General features: G+C 41.1%; 1 long non-coding RNA gene across 1 annotated transcript; it reads left to right on the top strand.

Annotated features, from left to right (window-relative positions):
- Window positions 1–907: 907 nt before the first annotated feature.
- Window positions 908–17,474, top strand: LOC106727132. The gene is made up of 3 exons (XR_001363289.1): window positions 908–942; window positions 14,487–14,489; window positions 17,463–17,474. It is a non-coding gene; the product is annotated as an uncharacterized LOC106727132 (long non-coding RNA).
- The last annotated feature ends 1,595 nt before the right edge of the window (window positions 17,475–19,069 follow it).

Genomic DNA, 19,069 nt, shown 5'->3' with positions numbered 1-19,069 from the left:
GGGGGGTGGCGCACATGATTTCCTGTGATCCCTGGCATTCCAGCCCCTTCCTCTCCGGTCCTCTGTGTCCCCCATCCTGTGCCCCACCTTCCCCCCGACCTATGTGGGGAGAAGGGAGTGGGTCAGGATGCCCCCACTGCAGCACGGTTTATAACAATGAAGAATTGGAAAAGTGGCTAAAGGAGGGGGTGGCGCACATGATTTCCTGTGATCCCTGGCATTCCAGCCCCTTCCTCTCCGGTCCTCTGTGTCCCCCATCCTGTGCCCCACCTGAATCCCGACCTATGTGGGGAGAAGGGAGTGGGTCAGGATGCCCCCACTGCAGCACGGTTTATAACAATGAAGAATTGGAAAAGGAGTGGCTAAAGGACCACGTGGAGCCTTCTTAGCAATGAGTATCTTTTTTTAAAAAAATATATTTTATTGATTTTTTACAGAGAGGAAGGGAGAGGGATAGAGAGTTAGAAACATCGATGAGAGAGAAACATCGATCTGCCTCCTGCACACCCCCCACTGGGGATGTGCCCGCAACCAAGGTACACGCTCTTGACCGGAATCGAACCTGGGACCCTTCAGTCCGCAGGCTGGCGCTCTATCCACTGAGCCAAACCGGTTAGGGCAGCAATGAGTATCTTATAGCAGCTAGAAAAGAATTTGGTGGAGCTTAGGTTCCTGACATGGAGAATCTCGTAGGCATATTGTTGAAGGAGAAACGAAAGTTATAGAACGAAACATATGACTTAATACATTTATGTAAAGGTCTAATACTGGTCCTGGCACTTGTTTATTCACTGATTTGGGCCGATTAGTTAACATTTCTGATCTTGAGTTTCCTCATCTGTAAAATGGGGATAATACTGCTCTTTTCACAAGGTTGTTGTGAGGTTTAAATGGAGGTAATGCATAGGAGACGTATGTAAACTGTAAAACAATATACACATGGTAGGTGTCCTAATCCTGGCTGTGACAGACACTGTCAGGTGGAAAATTGTCTTTCCATATGAGGTTGTTCCCACAGAAGAAACCATTTCTGAATAGGCGTAGTAGACTGCAGATGATTGGGGCATTCCAAGTGGATACAGCCCAGGAGGTTGGTATATAGAATTTTTTAATCCTCACCTGAGTATATGTTTTTTTAAATTGATTTTTTGAGACACAGAGAGGGAGCGAGGGAGAGGGGGAGAGAGCGAGAGAGAGGGACCGAACCAGCAACCTAGGTATGTGCTCTGACCGGGAACTGAACTAGCAACCTTTTGGTGTATGGGATGACTCTCCAACCAGCTAAGCCATCCGGCCAGGGTGAGGCAGGTATTTTTAAGGAGGGTTCTGGTGGTCGTAATGTGCTCACCAGCAGGTTCATTAAGCACAATTAATAAGCAGCAGTCTGGAATAGCCCATTAGCTACATAAATGAAACCAATTGATGGTGACAGTGCCCAGACCCTGACTGCTTCCCATGTCATGTACTGGGATAGTACACAAGAATCATATTAGAACGTCATTGTGCCATTTCACAAGAATGTCACTATCATGTGTTTACATCAGGACTCTGAGAAATTTGGTTTATGATAAAATTCTGTATTTCAATGGAATGTTAGTTTTGATACATTCCTTGTCAAATGAGGGGATTGGATGGGAACTGTATGACCCTGGGTAAGTCATCTCACTGCTAGATATCTGTTTCCTTATCTGTAGAGGGAGGAGCCAAGTGATCTAATGCTGCTTCTGACTTTTGAACCCCTTCCTCACTTCTTTGGAGGCACTCGTCATAACTTGTGATTATTTTATTTGTTTGCTTCTTTTATTTAATGTTTGCATTACTGTACTCACTTGAATGTTAAGTTCCATGGAGGTAGAGGCCATGATTGTTTTGTCCACTGTTGCTGTCTAGCTAATGCTCAGCACAGAGTAGATGCTCAATAATGATTTCATGAATAATGAACATGGTTGTTTGTCCAATGAAGCGGGTCTATAATTTCTCTGGAGGTTTGTGGGTAGACTCTTCTATGTCCATGATCTTAATACTTTCTGGCACACATAGTACTGCTTAGCAGTGATGTTAATTTGCTATTTAAAAACAATACCTGGCCTGAGTACATAAAGACACACCATGATTCTGTGGTACATTTTTAAGATAAGAAAATTAAAATATACATGTCCCAGCCTCAGCCCACTTCACTGAACATGTGTGTGTCAGAGCCCTTGGCTTCTGCACCTGCCCTCACCCACTAATACTCCAGGACGCTACTTCCATTCTGTTTTATGTGGCATTTGATATATGTGTGAGCCCATGCACTTGTGCTATTGTTTGGTCTGTAAAAGGAAAAATGAAGCATAAATACATTGACTTTGACCTTGAGATCATCAACTAAGTCCAAACAGGTTTACAAAAGAAGCTTTTAGTTTCTTAAAGATATTAAGATTGCTTAAAGCACTAAAACAGCAGAGGCCCAGACCAATTATAGATCATTTTATGAGCCCTGGCAAAGATATATATTTGATTCTTGTTGTTTGTCCTCACAGAGTCCTTCTTTTTTCATAAATTAAGACCAATCAGTCATAGGAACATGAAATTCCATTTATTTTCTCAAATGACTAATGGCTTAGCTTTTGGTCTTTTAGTTCAAGTTCCAATGAAATTGAATAGTAGCTATATGTAATTAGCAAATGGACCTTGTCAGCTCTGATCACGTGGATGTCCACAGGGACTGAACTTGAACCCCAGCCACCACTTTATTTTTTTAAAGGAGCAAATAATGAGCATGGCCATGACTGGGGAGAGACATAAAGGCTGCCCCCGACTTCCTAAGATCTACCTCCAAACCAGCAGCATCAGGAACTCTCAATCAGAGCTACCGCTGTGGACTTTGCTAGCATATAGTTAGTAGGCTATGCTTTTTCCAGAGGAGGAATAATGTCTATTGATGCTCTGTCTGATGTCTCACAATGTATATCCTTCTTTTCAATACCCCCTTATTTCAATGTCAACATTTGCAGAATGGGTTCCTTAATATAATTGTGTAGGTTGTTTCCAAACTTGGAATATTCCAGATATACCTTTTGAGCACTGAGTAGAAAAACAGGAAATACGTGGTAAAAGGGAAAGACAAGAGGGGTGGAGGACCATGTAAGGTTAATGTTAGAAAATAATCTCCTAGGAGTAAACCCAAACGTCTGTCTTTGTTGCTGAGTATTCAAGGCAGTAGAATTGCATTTTTTGGTAAAATGAACTCAATAATAACAGGTTTCTCAACTGTCACAGTCTAGGAAGTTCCAATCCAGCTCCATTTCTTTGCTCTCTCGTAGCAGGAAACAGAATGGGGACATTAAGTCCCTGGCTCACAGGGCTGCAAACTGACTAACCAGAGCAGGCCAGGACAGGGTGGTAGGAGAAGAGATTTAAAACATTCTGTTCAGGACTTTATAACCCACTATCTGTAACTTAGACCCTAGATATTATATTCTCTTTCCACTTGTTTGTGAGGCATAGGTCAAGCAAATTCATCATATTTATTGACCACCTTCTAGGCATAAAACAATTTTTGGGAGAGGAAAGTGACACAAAACGCCAACTCTAGAAATGATCAATATTGTTGGGCGAAACCAATAAATATCCAGGCCTGTTAGTAATGGACAACCATCCAGTGAGGGTTTTCCAATGGTAGAGTTCACGATGAGACCTGCATTTCAGAAAGGTCGCCCTGGAATAGAGGTGAGCACAGAACCATGAAGACTGCGTCAGAGGCAAGAACGAATGCTGCTTTGGATTAACGCAGCAGCAGGAGGGGTGGGTGCTGGAGCTGCCTGATGGACATTTTGGGGATAGACTCAACAGACGTGGTGATTCGCTAAATGAGAAGTTAAAAGAGAAGGGGAGTCAGTTGAGCTTTGTAGCCAAGATGTCGAGTACAGAGTAGAGCCAGTGTAGGAGAGGAGTTTTGATTTTGATGTGACTATGGGACATTAGGCAACACATGACCATCAGATGGAAATGACCATCTAGAGCACAGCAGAAAATGGGGGTGAGAGAGAAAGGTTTAGGAGTCACCAGGGTAAAGGTGGATCAATGAAATAACCATGTTCCAAATGATTGCCACTGGAGTGGCTTCCTAAGATGGTGGCAATGCTCCCAAATTTTCCCCCTCCTGTCTCCAGCTATAGCGATCCCCCCAAAGAGGAAACAGAGAAACAAATAAGCTAAAACAATCAACAGAAGAGACAAGGGTGCAGCAGAGACTAGGGTGCTTGATGGCAACAGAACTAATGATTCAGCCAGCACAGCCCCTGGCTAGTGAGAGCCTGTGAAGTCCACATCACATTGGAACCCTCTGGGGACTGAGGCCGCATCTGTGGAATAATTGTCTTATGACAATGCTGTTCCTGGAGAGAGCCATTTCTCTCCTGATTTGGGGCTGTATTGTCCTTTTCATGCATGCAGACCGGTGCTGAGAGTCCGCGTTCACATGCTCATGGGCTATCTGAGCACGGTGTGTAAAAGCATTTCTACAGGCACCAACTTCTGGAGAGGATCATGGCATCACATCTTAAACAGCCCACAAAGCTGCACCACAGTTGCAAGGGAAAATCCTCTCCTAAGTACCAGTGACAAACAACTGAATTCTCCTCTCTCCATCTTGTAATTGAAGTGCACTCAGTGTGTTTTCAAAGGAAAAGAAAAGACAGCTTTGGGGTGTGTTAAGAGTTTGAGGTCAACCTGTTTCCTGTGATTCACATGATGTGAGGCTTACAGTAGACCTGACAAAAGCATCCTGAAGTCCTGACACTACCCAGTGTCCTGACACCAACCAGCCAGGGGAAGACCTCAGGTGAAGCTGTCGAATTATGGACGATTATCCAGACCACAGCGTTGTTTGGGATTTAAATTGGTGCACCAGAGGATTCATTTGCTGCCATGAGGATACCACCTGAAGTTCATGAGATGGTCTGCCAGTGAGTTCCAAGCGAGACCTTTAGGAAAGCCTCCCAAATGATATCTCGATGTCTTGTAGAAATTCAAGGGCACTTCTAATACCAAGACCACTCACTGTATGCAGGTTACACAGTCAGAGAGCATGGGCAATGGAGCTTCAGATCCGGTTCCCTGGAGCACACTCAGTAGGTAGATCATTGGTGCTGTCTCTTAAGGCTCTGGGTGATGCTGACTGGGTCTTAGCGAAATGCATCTGAGGAGCAAATTTCAGGGCTGTTTATTCAGAGGGACCAGGCAGGGCTTCCTCGAGGTGGCCTTTTGGAAACCACAAACAGTAGTGAATTTGTGTGACTACTAACCCCTGGAAGGTATGGAGCTCTCTTAAAAGGTTAAGGAGGAAACCTGGATCGATCTTTATAGAATAGAGCATGTGATTTAGAAGGGATATCAGAGATCGCCCTATCCTAACCTTTTCATTAACCAGAGAGATGAAGTGACTTGCCTGACACTGTCTAGACAGTGGCAGACCTGGGACTAGAGACATAGGTGGCTCCTTTGAAAGCCCAAGGCTTTTCTGCTCTTTTAAAGTTGGTCATGGCAGGGATTAGAGAGGAACGAGTATGGGAGTAAGATGAGAGAACTTGGGTCAGGTTCTTACTCAGACGCTTCTGGCTAGGCCTTGGCATGAAGGTGGGGTCTGTTTGACTTTCGGAATCAAATAGGGGACAAGGAGCTTATTTCAAGGCTGCCTTTTGCTGAAACTCCCTCAAATCACCTCTTCTCCTTGGCATTATAACAAGGTGTTACAAACAGCATTGAATTGTTGTAGTCAAACTGCCTACTGCCAAGGACCAGAGCATGATCACTAGAATGACCTCCCAAAGGGCGGTGCTGGGCGGCACGGGTGATGGGATCTACTTGGCACCTCCTGTTGGGTGCACACTGCTCTCACTGGGAAAATAAGACAACCAAGTGAGTGTTCTGATTCAGCTCATCACAGCACAACTTTTTAGCAATTAATGCTAGGAAATGCTCAGAAAGATTCAGGAAAGAAAAACAAATGTTTTCCTCTTTCACACTGTGTTTATTTGGGATGGTTGGAAAGAGTGCATAATTATAAAAATTAAAGTATTTTAACATGCTGGGTCCTTTGAGGACCCTCCAGAATACTTTTGAACATTGTTTCAACAGTTTTGTGGTTCCTGTGACTCCCAATGACCTGCCTTTTCACTCTCCAATCAGGTTTGGGATTAGCTGCCCTTTGCTTCAGCGACTGAATGCTTGTTTCTAAGTGAGATCTTTCCCCCTCACTTTATCTGAGCTGATCATTGCTACACTGACATGAAAATACCTGTGCCAAGTTCAGATGAGCTACTTACTAACCTATTTATGAAGCCCATCAGTTATGCCCACGGATGCAGTGTGAGCACAGGATACCTTAAAGCTTAGAGTTTTGTGCTCCACTGGCCAAGAGAGGGCTCTTCAGATTTGTGCTGCATGCGCTGGGGGTGCTAACAATCATGAGGCACTTGTACCATTCCACAGCGGGAGGGAAGTTGGCCGTCGGCACACAGGGATCTTGTGTTGAATTGTACCTGGACTTCTATGAATTCACGTTACTGGAATTTATAAATAGTTCTACCCATGTTCTAAAGGTCATGTTTTCATTGTGGCCTGATTTATCAGGCCTCAATTGCTCTTATTTTTAGCTTTAGCTTTTGAAGTGTTTTATGGTAATCTTTCTTTCAGATTTATTTTTAATTTATAGCAGCCAAGAAGGAAGGAAATGAGCCATCATTGAGTCTCTGTCATTTGCTAGTCCATAGTTGGTAAATACAGGGCATACTTCTTATCACTTTCTTTAAAATATATATATATATTTCAGAGATGAAGGGAGAGGGAGAGAGAGATAGAAACATCAATGATGACAGAATCATTGATTGGCTGTCTCCTGCACTCCCCTTACTGGTTATCAAGCTCACAACCCAGCCATGTGCCCTGACTGGGAATCAAACCGTGATTTCCTAGTTCATAGGTCAATGCTCAACCACCAAGCCACACCAGCCAGGTACTTACCACTTTCTTTTATTTGTCCTTGGCAGACATTGCTAATCAATCATAGCACTCTCTCACTGACCCTGAGTAAGACCTCACAATCCTCAGCATAGCACTCCAGGAAACCAGCAACTGGTCTGAATTAGACAGAAGATGAAACTCCTTTGTCATCCCAGTGGTAGGCATTTAGTATTTGTTCTTTAATTTAATCCTTGCAACAGAAATTCAAGCAGTCCATACTATTCCATACAGTGGTGCAAATTGAAGCTAAAATTATGTAAGTTACCCACTCACACTCAACTTGCCTAAATTCAGACATAATTTCCATGCTGTTTGTACTACCTATACGTATCTCATCTAAAGACAGGTTATATGGCTTCTGGACCAAATCACACCATCAAATATAGACATCTCCTGACTTTTGAGGAGATTTTGTTCCAAACATTCAGATAAAATAGTAATGATAATAATCAACATCTGCACAGCACTTGCTACCTGATCTCCTTGGGACTTTGGGGACAGACAATTGCAGAAGAAACCAAACACAACACAGTCTCTTGTTCCTTAGCTTGTCTATTCATTCAATCTACAAATATTTACTGTGTGCTTAGCATTGTGAGGCTAAGTGTCGGGTAGACAATGGTGAACGAAATAAATGTAATCTGTGCTTTCATAGAATTTATGGCCTTGTGGAACAGACTGACATTAAACAAATAAACCCAAATAAATATAATTACAAATTGTGAGTCCAAGAAAGAAAAGAACAAAGACTCCTAATGGAACATAACAAAGAGAAACTTGCATTTCATGGAATGATTGGTGAATGCTTCTCTAAGGCAAAGGGATTGAAACTGATCACCAAAGGACCAGTAGGAATTAGCAAGGAGGAAATTTGGGAACAGTCATCAGAAACAGTGATAAATCTACTCAAGGATATTTTCGCAGATAACAGCAAAGGTGTTCATGTTTTGAAAACACATAGGACTTTATAAAACACTAGAGGCCCGGTGCATGAATTTGGCCAGGGGGAGGGGCTGTGGGTGGTTGTACAGTCAGCCCCGCCCCTGGTCGAACTCCCAGTTGAGGGGACAATTTGCATATTAGCCTTTTATTATATAAGATAGTACTCATAGCTGGTGGGGCTAGTCTATTGAATGGCTTCTCAATAATATGGTCAGGTAGTCCCAAAGCAGGAAAGGCATCTTGAGCCAGACCACATTACCCACTTTGCCCCTTTGCAAATGACAGGGCACTCCCTTCCAAATTTGTAGGAGCTGATCCTATTCAGTGGCTCAAGAAAAACAGAGAAAAAAAGGTAAATCACCTTCACTGTCCACAGCCTCTGTTCTGTGTTCACACTACTAAGTGCTGATCGCTCAAACCAACCCTCTCCAGCCCTCCAATTTAAAGGCCAAGGGGCAGAATGGTGCCCAGATTAACAGAGAGGAAAGCCAGTCAGTCAGCCAATGCCTTTGGGGAGGGGGAGGCAGATGCTAATAATAGACCCACTCTTGTGCAAATATGAGTTTAAAAAGGGCGAACAGAGGAAATATGTTAGACATTTGCACAAAGGTAGATGACTGCATGATTTTGAAGGAGACTTTAAATAGAATCAAATTACAAGGAGCAAAGAAATAGGCAACTAAGTAAGAGATAAAGGAAGTACTAAATAATTTACTTAAGTAATTGAATAAGAGGTAAAAATGATTGACAAAACCAGAGCTGTAGATACAAAGGGAATCTTCAAAGCTAAGAAAATAATTTAAGGAAGTAGTATCATTTGTAGAATTTAAAATGGCAATGGAAGCAATTTAAAAGAGCAGAATAGACCTTCTAGAAAACAAAATCCTGTTACAATGGTCATATCATCTCAGTTTATGTCCAGGGACACATTTATCACCTGGATGCTGCCAGTGACGCAGTGGTGCTTGGGACAGTGCTGGATGTGTGGAGGCGGGAATGAGTGGGAGATAACCTTCTGTAATGAGGGAAACACCCAGAGCCTCTGAGATGCTGGGCTCAGAGAGAGAAGGATTGACCTGTCTGTATGTATTAGCAAGTACAGTGGGGCCTTGACTTACGAGTGTCCCGACTAACGAGTTTTTCGAGATACGGGCCGTCTCTCGGCCGATTTTTTGCTTTGAGTTGCAAGCTAAAATTCGGGTTACAAGCCAGCTTCATATACCCCTCCTCTAGTTGGTGCAGCGAACATCACAGTGAACGCCACAACATCAGCCCAGCATCACGTGTCTCACTCGTTCACTGTTGATTTGACATACGAGTAATTTGAGTTACGAGCTCCATCACAGAATGAATTAAACTCATAAGTCAAGGCCCCACTGTATTACATAATGAATATCATGTAAATAACCACATAAGTAACGTAGGTTTTTATTTAATTGAAAGTTTGACTTAGAGAATCCATATGCAATTGTAAGAAATAATACAGAGACGTCGTGTATTCAGTTTTCCCCATCAGTAACATCTTATAAAACTATGGTTCAATATTCCAACCAGATATTGACATTCATACAATCCACTGATGAGATTTCTCTAATTTCAGCTGTGATAATGTGCATTTAAAGGCCCTGGGACCGACACAGGAAAACAAGGCTCACTTCCCTGGACTGGTTCCAGGTCTAACTAGCTCTACTAAGTTGACCATCAAACAGTCCCATTATTGATCCACAATTGATCGTGAAAGTGCTTAGGAAAGTGCCGACATGGAGAAGGCACTTCACAAACGTCAGCTCACTCTCAAGCTGAAATCCCCCCTGGGCAGGCATGACACACGTGCTTGATAAACAGTGATCAGCAAGGATGCCCTGAGCCTCAAAACGGTACACATTGTCCAAAAGGCCTAAATCACCGTGTTCCGCTCAATATCAAAGCATAACATGGGTTGGCAAACAGAGCGCAGAATCATTTTTCCCCCTCAGAGAAGTAACAAACTGTTCACTGTGGCCCAAAGCAGGTGTAAACACTGATAGACGAATAACTATCTTCACCTTTGGGTGGCATTCGTTATTGTCATCAAAGGGTAGGACAGGAACAGAGCGGTCGGCCGCTCAGTTATGCTGTGAGCACACGGGTAAGTGGCTACTGCAGAGACTGTGTGCAGGTACCAGCCAGCAGCTCGTTGCGATGTTCTGCTGTGGCCTGCCACGAAGGGAGACGGAAATTGAATGTTTGCAAATGGCCTTTCTTCAGGTACCTAGTATGACTTGTTCGGAACATTGAAAGGATGGGAACATTGAAAATAAATTTCCAACACAGGAAATAAAAAAAAATGCTGGGGGAGCTCATGGACTGTGGATGCAGGCGGGGGCGGTGGGGGGCGGGGGGCGTGTTGTTAGTAATCAAGCCCGGATTCTCATGTTTGTGAGCTGACTCATGAGTTTGCGTGTCTCTGGTTTGTAAGTTTTGAACCTGTGGTTGGTGAAAGACGTCGCCTAAGTAAGCATAAAACTCTTTAAGAAATAGTTTATTTTCTCTCTTGAAAGCAGTGTTTTCTCAACCCTTTTAATTCATGTTTCCTTGTAATAATCATAAAAAACTACTTCCTCCTGCATCCATCTAAATCTGATATGAACCACTCCCCCTCTCTCCCTTCCCCACCTGCCAAGAAGATTCTATTGTTTCTATTATAAAAAGAGTAGGTTTTTCATTTTTTCAGACCTAATATGTTATGATAATATTGCATGTGCCATTTGATGCAGCTCTAAAGATTACAGTTGAGGCTCTTAGCTTTGGGTTTGTTGTAGTTTCTGTGAACACAAGCACCAGCAGTCCAGTGCAATGAAGACTTAAGCAAGACACTTCCACTTGCCTTGTTTGGCTGAACTAAAAGGTAATATTTCAACTCACATCATCTCAGTGCTTTTCCTAGGAGCTGTTCTCTGATCAGTGGGCAGCGCCCTGATGACAGAGTTTAATATAATATCTCACTGTGGCTATTATTCTCATGTCAAGGAAAATAGGACAAAAATGCAACCTTCCACTGTTTTTATTCATCTCCAAAAATATTCTCTCTGGGTGTTACAACACAAAACCAAACCTGCAACGCCAGCTTCAGTCCTATCCTCCATGTAACTCAGAGAGGATTGTATTTAACGGGACCTTAGGAATCCTCTGGTTGAGTTTCCTCACTTGACGAGGACACCACAGCAAAAATAAAATTAAAACCCATATTTTTTCTGATTGTCAGTCTAACAATATTTCTAATATATCAAGGACTTCATGTATATTTTTGGTGCTTCATTTATTTTAATAAATAGATAAGATTTAAATAGATATAGACTTTTTAAAAAAATCATGTTTTTATTAATTTTTATAGAGGGAGAGGTATTGATGGAAACATTGATCAGAATCATTGATCAGCTGCCTCCTGCACTCACCCCACACTGGGGATTGAGCCAGCAACCCAGGCATGTGCCCTGACCGGGAATCCAACCATGACATCCTGGTTCATAGGTAGATGCTCAACAATTGAGTCACGCCGGCCGGGCTCCATCTCATTCTTTTTTTTTCCTTTAATACATTTTATTGATTTTTTTACAGAGAGGAGGGGAGAGGGATAGAGAGTTAGAAACATCGATGAGAGAGAAACATCGATCAGCTACCTCCTGCACCCCCCCTTGTTGGGATGTCACAACCAAATGCCCTTGACCGGAATCGAACCTGGGACCCTTCAGGTCGATGCTCTATCCACTGAGCCAAACCAGTCAGGGCTAGATATATACTTTTAAAAAACATGCCCATAAATGTGCTTTTGCAAGAACTCTGTGAGGTAGATACCATCATTATCCTTATTTGGAAGTTAAGAAATGAGGCTTAGATGGTTTATGTGACTTGTCTAAGAGTCAGCTCTCCAGAAAGTGGCAAAGCTGAGATTGAATTTAGATTTTTGACTCCAAAAACCGTACTATTTCCACTGTACTGTACAGTTATAGAAAAATCAAGCACGTAGTTACAGGCGTCTTTGAGCACAGTGTATGTTTTCATTTGCAAACCAGTTATATTTGTAAAAGAAGTAAGCAGCTCTTCAGTACTCGTTGTATATAGTTCTATGTCTTTGCCACAACAAACCGCAATGTTGCAGTAGAATCAGTGCTGCTCAGTGGTTTGAAATCTAGTGCAGCCACTCACCAGCTCTGTGATTTGGGGCAAGTTTTTTGACCCTCAGTTTCCTCTCTTGACACAGTAGAACATTAATGACTATCGTACAGGGCTGCTATAGGAGGTGACAAGTTTAAAGACTTAGTACAGCGCCTGTCATGAAGAGCTCAACCAATGGGACTTATTTCCAGTGTCTAGAGGAGGGAGGACAAAGGAGGAGGGGAAGCTCAAGGCAGGACAGTGTTTCCATAGGTTTGGTTATATTAAAAAATAAGGACAATGTTCACAAGTGACAAATTTGGTGAAGATATTTACAATGTCTAAAAGTGACGGGAACTATTATCTGAAATAAAGAATTGTGTAAATTAACAAGAAAAAAACAGTGTAATCTCAATGGTCAGAGGTACAAAGATTATAAACATGTAATTCATAGAAGATGAACCACAAATGGCTGAAACACAAGGAGATGCTCAAACCTACTATTTAGGGAAAAGCAAAGGAAAATAATGAGGTACTGCTTTACTTGTAACAGGATGGCGATAACTAAAAGTTGGGTAATGTGAAACATGGGTAGGGATGTGGAGCTGTAGGAACCTTTGTTTACTGAGACACATTCTTGACCTCAAGTGCTTGAGATTATTAGATTGTGTCTTCACCAAATTCACCTGCTGAAGTCCTAACCCTCAGGACCTCAGAATGGGGACTTATTTGGAAGTAAGGTCTTTACAGAGATAACTAAGTTACAATGAGGTCATTAGGGTGGCCCCAATCCATTATGACCAGTGTCCTTATAAAAAGGGGAACTTTGCAGGCAGACAGAGAGGGAAGACCCTGTGAAGTGAAGGAGAAGGTAGCCATTTACACCACCTAGTGAGGCCTGGCATAGAACCTTCTCACTTATGACTGATGCCTATATCCAATAACCTACTTGGAAATGTTGCTCCCACCATTCAGAAGGAATCATGCTACAAATAAGAGAACTCACTACTAGGAGAAACCAATTAATTAAATAAAGTTGGTCATGCATGGACCAATGATGAGGGTGTGTCATAAATTATGGTATGGCTAATCTAATTCTGTACATCTAAAAATACATGAGTAAAGACAAATTTTAAAAAGTAAACATAGATAATTTTATATCATTGTAAGTGCCTGTAAGGAAACAAAACAAGATAGTGGCAGGAGGTAGTTGTGGGGTGAGAGAAGGGGTCAAGGATAGATTTTCTGAAAAGTGGGCATTTGATCTGAGACTGGAGTGATGAGAAGGAAGCCTGTGTGGGGATCTGCAGAGATAATGTTCCATGTATGGGAACAGTGAGTGCAAAGGCCCTGGGCAGAGAGTGAGGCTGGTATGTTGGAAGAGCAGAAAGAAGTCCATTGTGATTGGAGCACTGTGACCAATGGGAAGGGGAAGGGGTATAAAATGAAACTGGAGAGATATTAAGGTCATGGTAAGGCTCATACTAATAAATAGATGTCCAGGATATTCCTAGATATGTGTGACAAGTTGTTTTCTGGTACATGTGAATGAATTTTGTTAGAGAAAGTGATTCCTCTCTTGATCCTTTGCTTTGTTGGCTTTCATAGCTATTTTTTCTTTCTTATTTTGTTTGAATGATTTAAGACTACCACCATGGTGGCTTAGCAGAGCTGTTGGGAAAAATGCATGTGATTGTCAACTTGTGCAGAGTTGAACGGGAGGAAGGAGCCTCAGCTGGCTGATGCACTCGGAGGAAGTGTAGTGTGTGTGACATTTGGGCTGCCTCACTGACGCTTCGGATGGCTCTGCTGCCCTTATAACTTAATGTTCTGGGCAGCCCAGGTTCCAATTTATCAGCAAGGACGATAAATTGCTAATGACTGCTGGCCTTTCCCTATTCTTCAGTTATCTGCTAATACAAAGAGACAGATTCATTCAATTTGGAAAATGTTAATAAGATACCAAAAATGTGTTCAGGGAGAGAATAAAGAGGAAACTTTTTCAAATGGCTGTATTATTCTTTCCAAAAATTGAATTCTAGCTGTCTCTGTTTGTGCAGATGAATGGAAAGACTATCAAAATTCTCAATGTTTCTATTAACCTAATTAAACGGTGTCTGAATGGAGCAGTGGTAAAGATGAAAGGTGTGTGCTCTAGCAAATGAACCTCCATGGCAAAAGATAGCGAACACTCACTTACCACCTCCCCCGCCCCCCCTCCCCCCAGGAAAATCAGCTCTAATACCTTCATTTGACTATTTGGATAATACTGATTTTCTAGGATCTTAGAAAGCTCCTGTAGGGAAGGTTTAGCTCATTTTTTACTTGATGCGGATGGATTTTAGTATTTGCAGCACCTAGACTCCTGGTGTTGCTGCTGTTTCTCTCACTACCCTACCCCCTAGTTTGTGAGCCATGTCACTACCGACTGAGATCCTTCTATGAAGATGTAGGGAAAACTGGGGGGTAGTTCTTTTTTGAAACCTGTGAGCATTTCATTGTTGCAAAAAGGATACTTGACATATTTTCCCAAACTGAAGTTTGGGGGTTATAAATATTTCAATAATTTTCTTTATGCCCCAGTAGTAATGACTGTTCTTATAGACAAAGCCCCTCCCCCCAGACATTGGATCCAGTAAGATGGATGTTGAAGATATTATGTTGTTTCATGGCCTTTGTATGAGAATGTATGTGGTAAATGTTGTTTAGGATTTTACACAAGGAAAATGGCCTCTCTTCCCGAGGATCTTATATTATTTTTGCAAAGATTTATTTATTTAATACTTTTGTAAGCCATCTTATTCTCTTTTATCCTTTGCTATTAATATCATATGTAATATTAAACAGAATTGTTTAGCAATACATATTTAATATATTAATTTATCTCTTTTTTTACACAAATATATATATGTCAATGAGGGTTTTTTTCCCACCCAGTCCCCTCCTTTTTCCCCTCTGACAGCTGTCAGTCTGTTCTCTATATCTACAAGTCTGTTTCTATTTAGTTTATTAGTTTATTTTCTTCATTAGATTCCACATATAAATGAAATCATATGGTGTTTGTCTTTTCTGACTGGCTTATTTCACTTATCATAATACTCTCCAGGTCCATCCATGCTGTCACAAAAGATAAGATTTCCTTCTTTTTTATGGCTGGGTAGTATTCCACTGTGTAAATGTTCCATAGCTTTATTATCCACTCATCTACTGATGGGCACTTGGGCTTCCAAATCTTCTTGGCTATTGTAAATAACACTGCAATGAACATAGGGGTGTATATAATCTTTCAAATTAGTGTTTTGGGTTTCTTCAGATAAATTCCCAGAAGTGAAATCACTAACCGGTTTGGCTCATTGGATAGAGCGTCGGTCTGCGGACTCAAGGGTCCCGGGTTCGATTCCAGTCAAGGGCATGTACCTTGGTTGCGGGCACATCCCCAGTGGGGAGTGTGCAGGAGGCAGCTGATTGATGTTTCTCTCTCATCGATGTTTCTAACTCTCTATCCCTCTCCCTTCCTCTCTGTAAAAAATCAATTAAATATATTTTTTAAAAAAAAGAAAGAAAGAGGCAGGAGTATTTAAAAAAAAAAAAAAGAAATCACTGGGTCATAAGGCAGTTCCATTTTGAAGTTTTTGAGGAACCTCCATATTGTTCCACAGTGGCTGCACCAGTCTGCATTCCCACCAACAGTGCACAGGGGTCCTTCTTCTCTACATCCTCGACAACACTTTATTGAATTATTGATGATAGCCATTCTGACAGGTTAAGGTGATATCTCATTGTGGTTTTTATTTGCATTTCTCTGATGATTAGTGACATTGAGCATTTTTTCATATGTCTATCGGCCATCTGAGTGTCCTCTTTGGAAAAGTGTCCATTCAGGCAAGCCCTTTGCCCATTTTTAAATTGAATTATTTGATTTTTAATTGAATTTATTTGATGTTGAGTTTTATCAGTTCTTTATAAATTTTGGGTATTAACCTCTTATCAGATGTATCATTGGAGAATATGTTCTCCCATTCAGTGGGTTGTCTTTTCATTTTGTTGATGGTTTCTTTTGCTGTGCAAAACCTTTTTAGTTTGATGTAATCTCATTTATTTATTTTTTTCTTTTGTTTCCCTTGCTGGAGGAGATATACCAGGAAAAAATATTGCTCCAAGGAATGTCTGAGATTTTACTGCCTATGTTTTCCTCTAGGATTTTTATGGTTTCTAGTCTAACATTTAAGTCTTTAATCCATTTTGAGTTTATCCTTTTGTGTGATATAAGAAGTCTAGTAATGTTCAACAGAATTGTTTAGCAATAGATTATACATTTAATATATTAACTAATCTCCTTTTTTACACAATTTTTTTGTATGTATGATTATTATTATAAACTCCTTGGCATAGTTTTTAGAAGTAAAATAAATAGGTACAGGCACTGTTTTCTAGAGAGAATTTTCTACTGTATTTGTATTTGTTTCTAATATATTTCACTTTGGTAGCAATTTGTCATATTTATGTTCTCTTATTTGTAGCATGATTCCTTTTGAATGTTGGGAGAAACATTTGTGACTATATTTCCAAGTAGGTTATTTGATATAGGCATCAGTCATAAGGACTTTAAAAATACCCTCATTCCTTTTGATTTAGTGCTGAAAATTACAACAAAGGGTATTAAGGACATTTTAGTGGGGATGACAGGTGCCAGGTAAGGTTTTGGTGTGTTGAACCAAGTAGCTGGGCCGTCGTAAACTAACTCGTCCTGAGAGCCAAACAAATAACACCTGGGCTCAACGATGCGCTGCCTTCTATTGTAACTGACATGGAGAGTCACTTTCCTGTGCATTGATTTTTTTTTAAATGGAGATGTCTTGTGGTATCAGAGGGTTAATATAGTTCTGATTGCTCAAGTGTTCAATGAGTCAAGCAGAAACCCCTCTTTATCAAACTACAGGAAGTGAGTTAAGAATGGAGCTAAATTTTCAGTGGCAGCTGCTTATCCCACGGATGACTCATTGGCTAAATTGTGATTTTTGTAATTTTGATGTTGATAATTGTTTAGATAAGCTCACAACTCGTGACAACCCAACCAGTGGTTGTTCAGCTGCCTCGAGGGTTTGAGTGAGCATAGCAGAAAATTACAATTACTTTCTCACTAAGAGATCAGATTTCTCTCTGATGCTCCTTAGCCCCCTCGTTCTGATAGAATATGCTCTCTAGCCTATGCATGGTGACACAAGAGAAAGTGTTGGCACATCTTCCTATAGGTCTTTATGGGTTTTTATACTTATTGAGTGTGGGGGTTTCTGTACTTTATTCCTCCTACACACCCAAAGTACCTGTCCCTGAATGCTTTCACCCATATCTGCCTTGAGGTTTCAGTTTCTTTCTTTCAGGTTCTGTGTATGTGTATATATGTGTGTATGTATACATATGAGTGTATATATATATTTATAAATAAACATATGTATATACCTTTTCTTCGTGCTTCCTCTCCCATGCCTTCTCCACACCTTCCTGTATTTTTCTAGGTACCTCTTTCTATATCTCTTTTTCTAGGTCTTTCTATCCCTCTGTTTATTTTCTTAGTAAAGCAATTTGTCTCTCCCTGGATTTCTCCCTATATGTGCTCATTCAAAAAATCCTCTCTACAATATTCCTTTCCCTAGTGAGGAAGGATAAATGCAAATAATTAGTAATGTAATTTAATTCTATCCCCTGAATGTTCTTCCTTTATTTTTTGAAATTCTGAAAGGTCTTTAGCTTCTCACCCCACTTGTAAGATAAATCTTTTAAAAACTACCTTTTTCTACTCAACAAGAGTTCTCAATTATTCACAAAAAGCCCAGAGAAAAATGTAAAATCTTGTGTTCATTTCCCCCCTGCCTCACTCTGTCCCTCACTCCCTGTCTTTCAGTGTATGTGTCTGTTTCTCACACTCTCCCTCTTCTTTGCTTCCTCTCTCTCTCTTTCATCTTTCTCTCTTTTTAAAGGGTGGAAATTGCAAGCTTTCCGTTCTTGACAGCTATGATTAAAGAACTGTGCACCTGTTCAGGTAGAATAAATGGGGGAAATGCTGAAGCAAGTATTTATGCTAATTAATGTATCTTTTTTTGCCTTCAAACTCAAGCCTGCAACTCAGGAAAGTCGCCCCTCAGATAGGCACACTGAGACCATTTACATTCAGGCTCTCTCTGATGTCAAAAAAAAGGTCCTTGAGTTTGAACTCCATGAGGTTCATAGGGGCACAGGTGCCATTTCCTCAGAGGAGTGGCTGCTTTGCTCACAGGAAAAGGGAGAAATCCTCTTTTTTCTGGAAGAAGGGACTAAGAAGGAAAGAGAGGAGAGGGCAAAGGCGAGAAAATTTTGATTATAAACGATTTAGAAACCCCTCCTTCCCCCCAAGATCTTATAAACTCCAGGGTTTCTAGGTTAGAATTGAATACACGTTAAAAATAGACTATCCAGTGCTCTGTAAGTTTGCATTCTCATTTCAAAGCCCTCTCCAACTCCGCTCAGGCTCTCAAATATTTTCTTCTCTCTCGGTGGGAAGAAGCAGTTCTGCTAAGACAGCTAGTCAATTAGTAGGCAAATCTCATTGAGTTGGTTTCCTAGCAGCTCTGAGCACGGTGGCTGTCTTAAGTAGGTTTCTGAAAAAACAAACAAACAACCAGACCCAGGAAGCAGGGATTTGAAGGTGTAGAAAACACCAGCCAGGGGGATGGGACTTCACTTAAAGTGGCTCCAAGGCCATACTGTACCCTAAGTCCAAAACGTATTCCCTTTTCTATATCATAAATCCACTTATGACCAGCCACGCAGTTCAGCATAACTCACCAGAGATGATTAAATGACTTAAACATCAGCCAACTGAAACATAGCTCAAATCACACAGTGCCAGCTATATGCCAGTGTCTTTAAATGTGAACATGCACTTTCCCTTATTCCTTTATTTGGTTAAAACATAATAAAAAATTCTTTATTGTTGAAAGTACTATTACAT

This window comes from Myotis brandtii, unplaced genomic scaffold (genome assembly GCF_000412655.1).
Source record: "Myotis brandtii unplaced genomic scaffold, ASM41265v1 scaffold374, whole genome shotgun sequence".
In the NCBI taxonomy this organism is placed as follows: Eukaryota; Metazoa; Chordata; class Mammalia; order Chiroptera; family Vespertilionidae; genus Myotis; species Myotis brandtii.
This window is presented reverse-complemented; position numbering and strand designations above follow the sequence as displayed.